Source organism: Podarcis liolepis (genome assembly GCF_965112155.1).
Source record: "Podarcis liolepis genome assembly, chromosome: Z".
In the NCBI taxonomy this organism is placed as follows: domain Eukaryota; kingdom Metazoa; phylum Chordata; class Lepidosauria; order Squamata; family Lacertidae; genus Podarcis; species Podarcis liolepis.
In genome coordinates, this window is record NC_139570.1 from 10,218,810 (window position 1) to 10,228,353 (window position 9,544).

Genomic DNA, 9,544 nt, shown 5'->3' on the forward strand with positions numbered 1-9,544 from the left:
ATTCTTATGCCCCACAAATAACCCAGAGATGCATTTTAAATAAATGCACACATTCTACTCATGTAAAAACACACTGATTCCTGGACCGTCTGCGGGCTACATTGAGAAGGCAATTGGGCCACATCCAGCCCATGGGCCTTAGGTTGCCTACCCTTGGTCATAACCTATTGAACTGGGCCCAGAAACTAATCGGCAGCCAGTATGCTCAACCCGTCTTGCCGCAATAATCAACCTGGCCACTGAATTCTGCACCAGCTGAATTTTCTGAACTGCCTTCAGAGGCTGCTGTACATATAATGGGGCACTGCCCCACCAACCCCAGTCTCCCCTCAGGCAGCCCACACCTGCCTGACTTTCCGCTTACAGCCAGTCTACAATTCACATCGTACTGCCTATCAGCTTCCTCTTCCTTAGTCTCAGCGCTTACCTTGTAGAACTCAGCAGGGAGGAGCATAGGGGCAAACTGAGAACTATCATTGCCTCTAGCTCCACCTGACATTAACTCTGGTTCCACCTACCATTGGCCTCCTTGCCTTCCACCCTACCAGTCACAGATGCTCTCATTCTTCTAAGGATGTCATATGAGGAAGGAGGGGTGGGGACATAAAGAGAGAACGGTGTTCTTTTTGAGCAAGAATGAAGAACCTTTCCCAGCCCAAGGGCCATATTCCCTTCTGGGTAATCTTCTGAGAGCCACATGCCAATGGTGGATGAAAGCAGAGGCAAAAGGGTACGCAAGGCAGAAAATGAAAATTTTCCCTTTTTGCAAAATTTGTACACACCCGCACAGAGCCTTCCCTATCGTCCATCCATACAAATGGGAGACATTGTCTGACTTCAATGACTCATTCCAGCCAGGTAAAAACTCTTGGAGTGCAAATATTGGTCAGGGAGGAACATGGCCTGGGGACAGTTTTGAGGGCCATACAGAACGGTCTAGAGGGCCACATTTGGCTCCTGGGCCTGAGGTTCCCTCCCTCAATTTTACCTCATCCTAAGCCCTATTTTCAAATATATATATTCAAAAACACCACCATGAAAGTAAAGTTATAAGTTTAAATATAAAATGAGTTGCCCAGAGCCAAAACGACTAGCACTATTTTCAGCAGATGAGAACCACTTGGTATTTTTCAGCCATCTGCAAGTAATGTTTACCTGAAGCACCTCCACATAATTATATCACTTCCTTCTGCCTATATTGCAAGTACCCATCTGTCTAGAGTACAGCTAACTATTCTGTTTATGATCTTAATGATAGTGGGTTTCACTCTGAAATCAAGATGAGGTACAGTAAGCAAAGATTAATATGCTTTTGTACTTTCCACTTCACCAGTTGATCCAAAGTTTCAGGAACATCTTACAGGGTCACTTCCTGTTCAGGATGCAGTACTGGAGGCTTGTGGGGTGTTTATTGCAATATTTGTTTCTTGACAAACATATAGGTTGAGTAGGTGGGAGGAAAGCAGCCACAAAGATAAGCAGTGCAAAGCTAAACTTAAACAGATCTCAAAGTCCTGGATTATAGACCCTGTTTCATAAAAATGTAAAGCGACCCCTGACCATTAGGTCCAGTCGTGGCCGATTCCGGGGTTGTGGTGCTCATCTCGCTTTACTGACCAAGGGAGCCGGCATACAGCTTCTGGGTCATGTGGCCAGAGTGATTAAGCCACTTTTGGCGAACCAGAGCAGCGCACGGAAACACCGTTTACCTTCCCGCCGGAGCAGTACCTATTTATCTACTTGCACTTTGTCGTGCTTTAGAACTGCTAGGTTGGCAGGAGCAGGGACCGAGCAACGGGAGCTCACCCCGCCGCGGGGATTCGAAGCGCCGACCTTCTGGTCGGCAAGCCCTAGGCTCTGTGCTTTAACCCACAGTGCCACCCGCATCCCATAAATGTGTTTTATTTAAAGTCAGCCATTCTTGCTGTAACCTAACCAAAAAGTTAGGTCTTATGAGAGGCTGATCCTACAAAGACAAGACATAAGGATCTTGCTAGTGGGCCCCCTCATAACAGTACAAATATTTCTCTGTCCGTTGGTCTTAGGGGACTTCTGCTTCATATTAAAATATGCAGTATTTCTAATGGGAGGGATTTACATCAGAGTAACTGAACTCAGAGTGTAGCCCACGTTGTATTAAAAATGAAACCACGAAAGAAAAGCCATATCTATTTTCCTTTGGTAGTTAAATTGCTTTTATATTGCCATATATCATTTGGATCTTCCATTATTTTGTCACATTAAACACTTATACTATCCAATTCTCACAGGCTTTTTGAGCTGTCAAGTATGACACAATGCTGTAGGATTACAGACTAAATGTTATGCATGGGTGAAATCCCAAAAGATGATGTCAAGCATGGGAGAAGATTTAATCAGTGTTGGAAATAGCTATATTAAAAGGCAAAGTTAAATCTACAATCATTTTTCCTCCCCTTACACTAACACCAAAAGATAACAAAGAGATATTGCAAAGATAGTACACATCAGATGTGCCCCAGTGTCTTGTTTCGTTTTGTTTGTGCTTAAAGAATTGTGCCTTTGTCAAATCTGCTTCAATGTCAACTTTGTTATTTGGCAGAGAGAAGAATTCAGATTTTGTACAAAAATAAATAAATAAAGTGACAAATTTCCTTCAAGCTTATTTGAGCCTGGGCTCCATTGCATTGTCATCTAATTCTGGTAAATTGCACACATCCATAACTTAGTTACTTGGGTTTTTTTTAATCCTATCTTTCCTTCAGAGAGTTCAAGGTAGCATACATGGTTTTCCCGCTCCCTGTTTTATCTTCACAACAACACTGTGAGGTAGGTTAGGCTTAAGATTTCTGAAATAATAAATGTGCTGCTGCCTTTAAACCCCAAACTGTATGTTTTATCAATTCTAATGAGTCCAATACAGACTTAATGTGTAAACCACTTCTAAAAATTCTATTATAGCTGCTCATTAGACCATATCAAAGAGCTGGAAGAAGTCCTCGGGTTTTTCTTTAAATATTTGATTTAAATATTTCTTTAAATATTTGATTCAATAAAGGAATGTTTATTCTCATTACTAAGAAATTGAATTATAAATTAAGGGTACATATTTCAGAGTGTAGCTCAACCTTTGGATTTTGTCTCCATTTGGCAGCTATTTGTTACTTGTATGACAAGCCAAACACAGGGGTAGGAAATACCTCTTTTTTTTGGTATTTATAACATTTGCTTTGTATTCTTTCTGTACCAGGTCAGTTTTTGCTGTAACATCTAATTCACTGTGTAGTCTCTTGAGAACGTACTTTATTTTATGAGGTAATGGCTAGTTTTGTGTGTGTACTGGGGGTTTTCCTCTTCTTTTTCATATATCTTATTTCATATTTCTTATTGGGAGTTATATTTAACTTCATAATAAAGTCTAAAGGATTTTTTTTAAAAAAGACTGGGAAAATATGAAACTGAGAGAAACCAAAATTGACAGATTTGCCCATCCACAGAGGAAAGGTGGGGCAGAGCTCTACTTGTACAGTGGTACCTCGGGTTAAGTACTTAATTCGTTCCAGAGGTCCGTACTTAACCTGAAACTGTTCTTAACCTGAAGCACCATTTTAGCTAATGGGGCCTCCTGCTGCCACCATGCTGCCGGAGCACAATTTCTGTTCTCATCCTGAAGCAAAGTTCTTAACCTGAAGCACTATTTCTGGGTTAGCGGAGTCTGTAACCTGAAGTGTATGTAACCCGAGGTGCCACTGTAGTTTTATTACTGCTTTTATTAAGTACCCACAGTACCTCTGCAAGGGCGTAGGACAGGGAGAAAACTAGGGCAAAATGACTCCATTTCCAGTTGCTTCCCTTGCCAGCCCCACCAGGTCCATTAGTAGCCAGCCACCATTGATTAGACAGCAATAGATCTAACCCAAATTGTCTACTCTGATTGGTAGCAGTTCTTCAGGTTCTTGGATGGGTGCTATCCTTAGCTCTGTTGGCTGATACCTTGGAGCAGCTGGACACTGAGCATCCCAGAATTGAGCATATACACTCTGCCACTGCAGGTGTGGAGGTCCACACCACATGGTCCACCATCTACAGCCGTATCTTGCCTGCAAAACATGCCATCTCCCACTGAACAATATGCCCACTTCAAAACAAAACAAAACTCATCACTGTTTCTTTTCTATGCTGAGGAAAGACCTGCCAAAAAAGTTGAAAACATCTTCATGCATGCGACAGCGGCCGCGAGAGTTCTGGTAGCACAAGGATGGAAGACTGAAGAAACCCCAACTAAAGAATCATGGCAACAAAGATTGATGGACTATGCGGAACTGGCAAAATTGACATATAAGCTGCGGGACAATGATAACTGTGACTTTAAGGATGAATGGGAACCCTTTACAAAGTATCTGAAGACGCAACAAAGCGAACTGGACTCCTTGGCAGGTTTTGAATAAACATTCACAAACTTTTTATTGATAATAATCAGCTAAATAGTTTGAGGATCTATACAACTTTGTAACATGCAGAATACAGCATTCTTAGATAAACCAAAGACTGAAACTGAGGGAAGTCGGGGGGTGGGGGTTTTGTGTGGGAGGGGGGAGGGATGAAAATGGGGGGGGGGACAAGGATGATATGTTTTTGGATAATATGTCTTGTTATAATTTTGAATAAAAAAAACTATAAAAAAGAGAATTTATATTTTTTAAAAAACAAAAACTAAAGCTGATTACTAAAATAAAATAAGACCCCAAGCCTGGATATCTCAGTTGGTTAGAACATGGTGGTGGTAATGCCAAGATTGCAGGCTCGACCCCCCTCCCATATTCCTACATTGCAGTTGCGCAATGGGTTGGACTAGATAAGGGTTTTCCCAAACTTGGGTCTCCCAAGTGTTGTTTGACTACAACTCCCATCACTCCTAACTAGCAGGGCCAGTGGTCAGGGGTGATGGCGATTGTAGTACCAAAACAGCTGGAGACCCAGGTTTGGGAAACACTGAACAATATGATCCTCAGGGTCATTTCCAAGTCTACAATTCTATGATTCTATGAAATATCACTCTCTCCAAATCAAAGATCTTGTCATCCAGTTGAGTTCTGGACAATTTTACTGAGTTTAAAGAGCAAACACACACACACACACACACAGAGAGAGAGAGAGAGAGAGAGAGAGAGAGAGAGAGAGAGAGAATAAAACAATACTGAAAACCATACTGATGTTTTTCAGTCACCCTCCCCCTTAGCATCCACTGGCCCCTTCCCCACAGAGCTTAATGTTATCAGCACATCCAAAGCATATACACTGCTTCAGAACCAGCCATTGAACCCAATATTCAAGCACACAGCACAAACCCAAGCATGTTAACACCAAAGTTAAGTCCTGTGGAGTTAAACGAAGTAGGGTAGGGTTGCAGCCTGACTATACATTTTACTCTGAAGTAAGAACCACAGTGTTCAGCAGGATTTGCTCATTAGTAAATTTATTTGGGGTTTAGTCCTTAACCTGTTATCCAACTTCTCCATTCATTTTAACTCCCTTATATTGATCTTGCTCACATCCAACGCCACACAATTACCTCTTGACATCTTTTTTAATGGAGCGAAACAGGACGATGTTGCTCAGTACAAATCAAGGAAAGTGCAACAGAGAATTTATTCTAAGATTGAGAATCCCAGCACATCTGAAGGGATACATGGCTGGCATTTATGTGCCCATTGCAATCAATGTGAATAGTTAGCTATGGCTAATTTAAATTGCATTGATTTCAAGTGCAAACAATTTACAGTGTAATTTAAAACCATGTCTACTCAGAAGTAACTCCTGTTAAATTCAGTAGAGCTTAGTCACAAGTAAGTGGAGTTAAGACGGCTGCCTCAGTCTGGAAGCATCCTATGGTCTTGGTGACATGTGTGACATATGTGAGAGCCCATGTGGTGTGATGGTTAGAGTGTTGGACTAGGAGCTGGGAAACCAGGGTTCAAATCCCCACGCAGTCACAAAGCTCACAGGGGGGCCTTGGGCCAGTCACTACCTCTCAGCCTAACCTAACTCACAGGGTTGTTGTGGGAATAAACGGGGAGGGTGAGAACCATGTGTGCCATCATTAGCTCTTTTGGAGGAAATGTGAAATATAAAATGCAATAAATAAATAATATAATGACTAAAAACAAAGGCATCCAAATACTTGATTCAATCTATGTCTACACAGAAGTAAGTCCCACTGAGTTCAATGCTCTCAAATAAGTGTTTATAGCATGGGGTGGAGGACCCTCAGGCCCAGGGGCGAAATGCAGCTCTCCAGACTTCTCTGCCTCGTCCTTATGGCTCTCCCTAGGTCACACCTCTCACGGCCCCTACTTTGTACTCTCCTTGGGTATTTTTGCCTGGCTGCTAATGCTTCTCACTTGCTGGTATGGAGAGGGGCACTATTTGTCAAGAGCAAGCCAGCAGTAAATCACACGAAGTAAGTGGAGTTAACTCTTTATTAGAAGAAACGATCTGCACAGGAGTGCCGGGCCTAATGAGCACAGCAACTCTTCTTCAGTAGGTCTTGCCCTTATGAAGCAGTTGCAGAGACTGAAGGTTCCCCCTCCCCACAGCTGTCCAAGTCCCCTCCTCCCCAGGGCTTTCCCCAAGCAATCTCAGACTGTGCCAGAATGAAGCCAACTTCTCCTCCACTTTCTTCATGCCTCTCTTGGTTCTGGGAGACAAGGGGAGAGGGGAGCTTGTCACAGCAGGAGGGAGAGACACCCATGACTCCAACCTGTGTCCTCTCTGCCTTTTGGCTCCCCTCCTCTCCTGCTTCAGTTTCTGCCTCTGATTCTGGACTTCTCTCTGCCACAGACTATCCTGGCTAATTAAGCCCTGTTACTTCTTCAGCTTCCAACACCTTTTCTTCCCAGTCTTCTCCCTCTGACCACTCATTGTCACCCCACCACCAGTCCCCATTCTCTGAAACTTCTTTCCTTTTCTCCAGCTGGTTCCTCCAATCAGTCCCTGACACTATTGTACAAAGGTAAAACTCACATTTATTGCTCTGGTCATTTTTGTCACTGCATGTCCCCCCCAAAGGGTTGCACAGAAGGGAATGTGACCCTTGAGCTTAATAAATAAATAAATTAGAAGGTTCCCCAGTCCTGCTGTGCATTGTTTTAAAGCCTAATGCCTGCAAAAGTTCTTCCTGATACAGCAGAGGCCTTTCACACCTCTCTACCAGTAATGGGGAACATGTGGCCCATCGGATGCTTTTATTTATTTGTTATTTGCGTCAACAATTTATATAGCACTTGTCTACAATTATCTCTAAGTGGCTTACAAAGATATAATGCCAAAAAGCCACAACTAAAACTATAATTAAAATGCATGCTGGAATAAAAACGAAGTATTCAGTAGGTGCTGGGAATTCTGTGGGGAGGGAGCTTGTCTGGCCTCATCTGAAAGGAAGCTCCATAAAAAGTGGCTGGACTACTGCTCCTATCATCCTTAGACAGCGGCTGTGTTGGCTAGTGCTGGTAGGAGTTGGAGCCAGTCACTCTGGAGGGCCAGAGATTCCCCATCCCTGCTTTATATAGGAGCATATTCTGTGGCCTTACAAAACAGCACAGCAGGATCCCCACACTGTAAGAAGTATGAAATGCAGTATCAACCAAGAAGTCTTTCCAAATTTGCACTGCCACCCCCACGCTTTCATCTGTGCATCGTTGTTAGACAGCAAGATAATTCCTGCTCAGATATCTTGGCCTGGATCCTCTGAATCTATTTTACTGCAGCATGATGCCAAACGTTCTTACGGTCACTGAATAATCACAGCGGATGTCAAATCAGTTCTGTGATGTGTCCTGAAAATCCCTTTTTGAAGCAGTTCCCGACACTCGTCACTTTATGACCAATGCAGTCGAAAGCTTCTGCATATTTCATGAACAAAGGAAAACTGACTTCTCAACACTGTTCCTTTTAATACTCACAAGAGAGAGAGAAAAGCACACTTTCGTAGATTCAATAAGAACCCTCCTTAGGCATTTGCTTCTGAACATATGAAAGGGCCTGCAGGAACTCACAGGGCTCACTCTGACCACTTGGTGGTGGTGCACATGCCAGCGACTCTTCCAACCAACACACAATCAGCTGAGACTGAAGGGGGAACCTCCATAGTGCAAAGGTTTTCCAACTTGGAAACAGGAACCCTAATTGGCCACACCTGTGGAATCAACATGAAGGAGGAGCTAGTAGCATACATTCACACAGCCCCTTATCATTCATTCAGGAAGAAATGCCTGAAGAGAACTAATTATTTTCCCAAATTCAAACATGATTTCCCCAAATTTCAGTGTAGAGTTTACACTGCACAGCTGAGGTTTGAAAGCTCCAATATCTCACCATAAAAATAAACTGCGTATGTTGGGGCGGGGGGGGGGGAGGTTAGCAATATTTGAAATTGGGCTACAATATTCAGTGCATTTGTTTTCATCTAATTTCACATGTTTACATTTATATTCACAGCTCCATACTTATTTTTCTCCATTAGTTTCAATTCATATCGGACAATATACTTAGCTTGAATTCTTCATTTTCCTGTGTCTTCCAGCGCGACGTTTATTCAACCACAAATTCTTCTCCACCGTGCTTTTGTTTTGCTTTTTGTACATTGTGGTGTTAGTCTGATTTAACTGCATGAATGATAAGGCTGGCTTCTTCCCAAGAAATTATTTTTAACTCATTGCATAATTATGGAATTCATTATCACAAGATGCTGTAATGGCCAAAGGGAGCTACTTTATACCAGGTCAGTGATATATTTCCAAATGCTCAGCTGATGGATTCAGCCTTCCCTAGCCTGCCCCCAATCAGCAGGACTTTGCTGCTCCCTATGCTACTATTACCTTTAACCTCCTTGTAGCCATTCTCCTAATCCAGCCAAGATCATAGATAACAACTCTGGGGGCAGAGCCACTTTGAGCCCCAGAATGTGTGTTTTTTAAGGGAGCTGGGGGGCATTGTTCAGAGGATAGAGAAGGGCAAATGCAGAGCTAGGCACAGTGCAGCATCAATGGCTGGCAGCTGCTGCTGCTGCCACCACTGGCCAGGGGTGCCTTCCCCCCATCTTTCCCTTGTGCACGTGGTGTCAGGCCCCCACAATCTTTCTGAGAAGTTGATGCCTCTGGTCAAGATCAGTGCTCCTCATGCTGCTAGTACTCCATTCTCCAGAAGATCACTGACTTAACAGCACCTGTTTATTTAACATTCATCCTGATTTGCTTACACAAAGCTTATGTGGAGTTTAGACTGTATCTGGTCTTTATTTAGCATTTGTTCTTATTTGTTTTCAAGGTGTCAATATGGCTTCCTGTTAACCAGTCATTCATTCCACACTTTCCAAAGCATGTCTGCTGTTTGTTTTTTAATTGATTTGTTGCAGAGCACTTTAATCCACCTTAACTGCATAAACCTACTTTTCCTTAAAACTTTAGAAAGGTGCTCTCTTTTTTTAGCAAAATGGTTTGTGCATTGTTAATCTTCAACCCACCCACCCCCGCCTCTTGTGTCAAACCCAGAACATTCCCACTGTTTT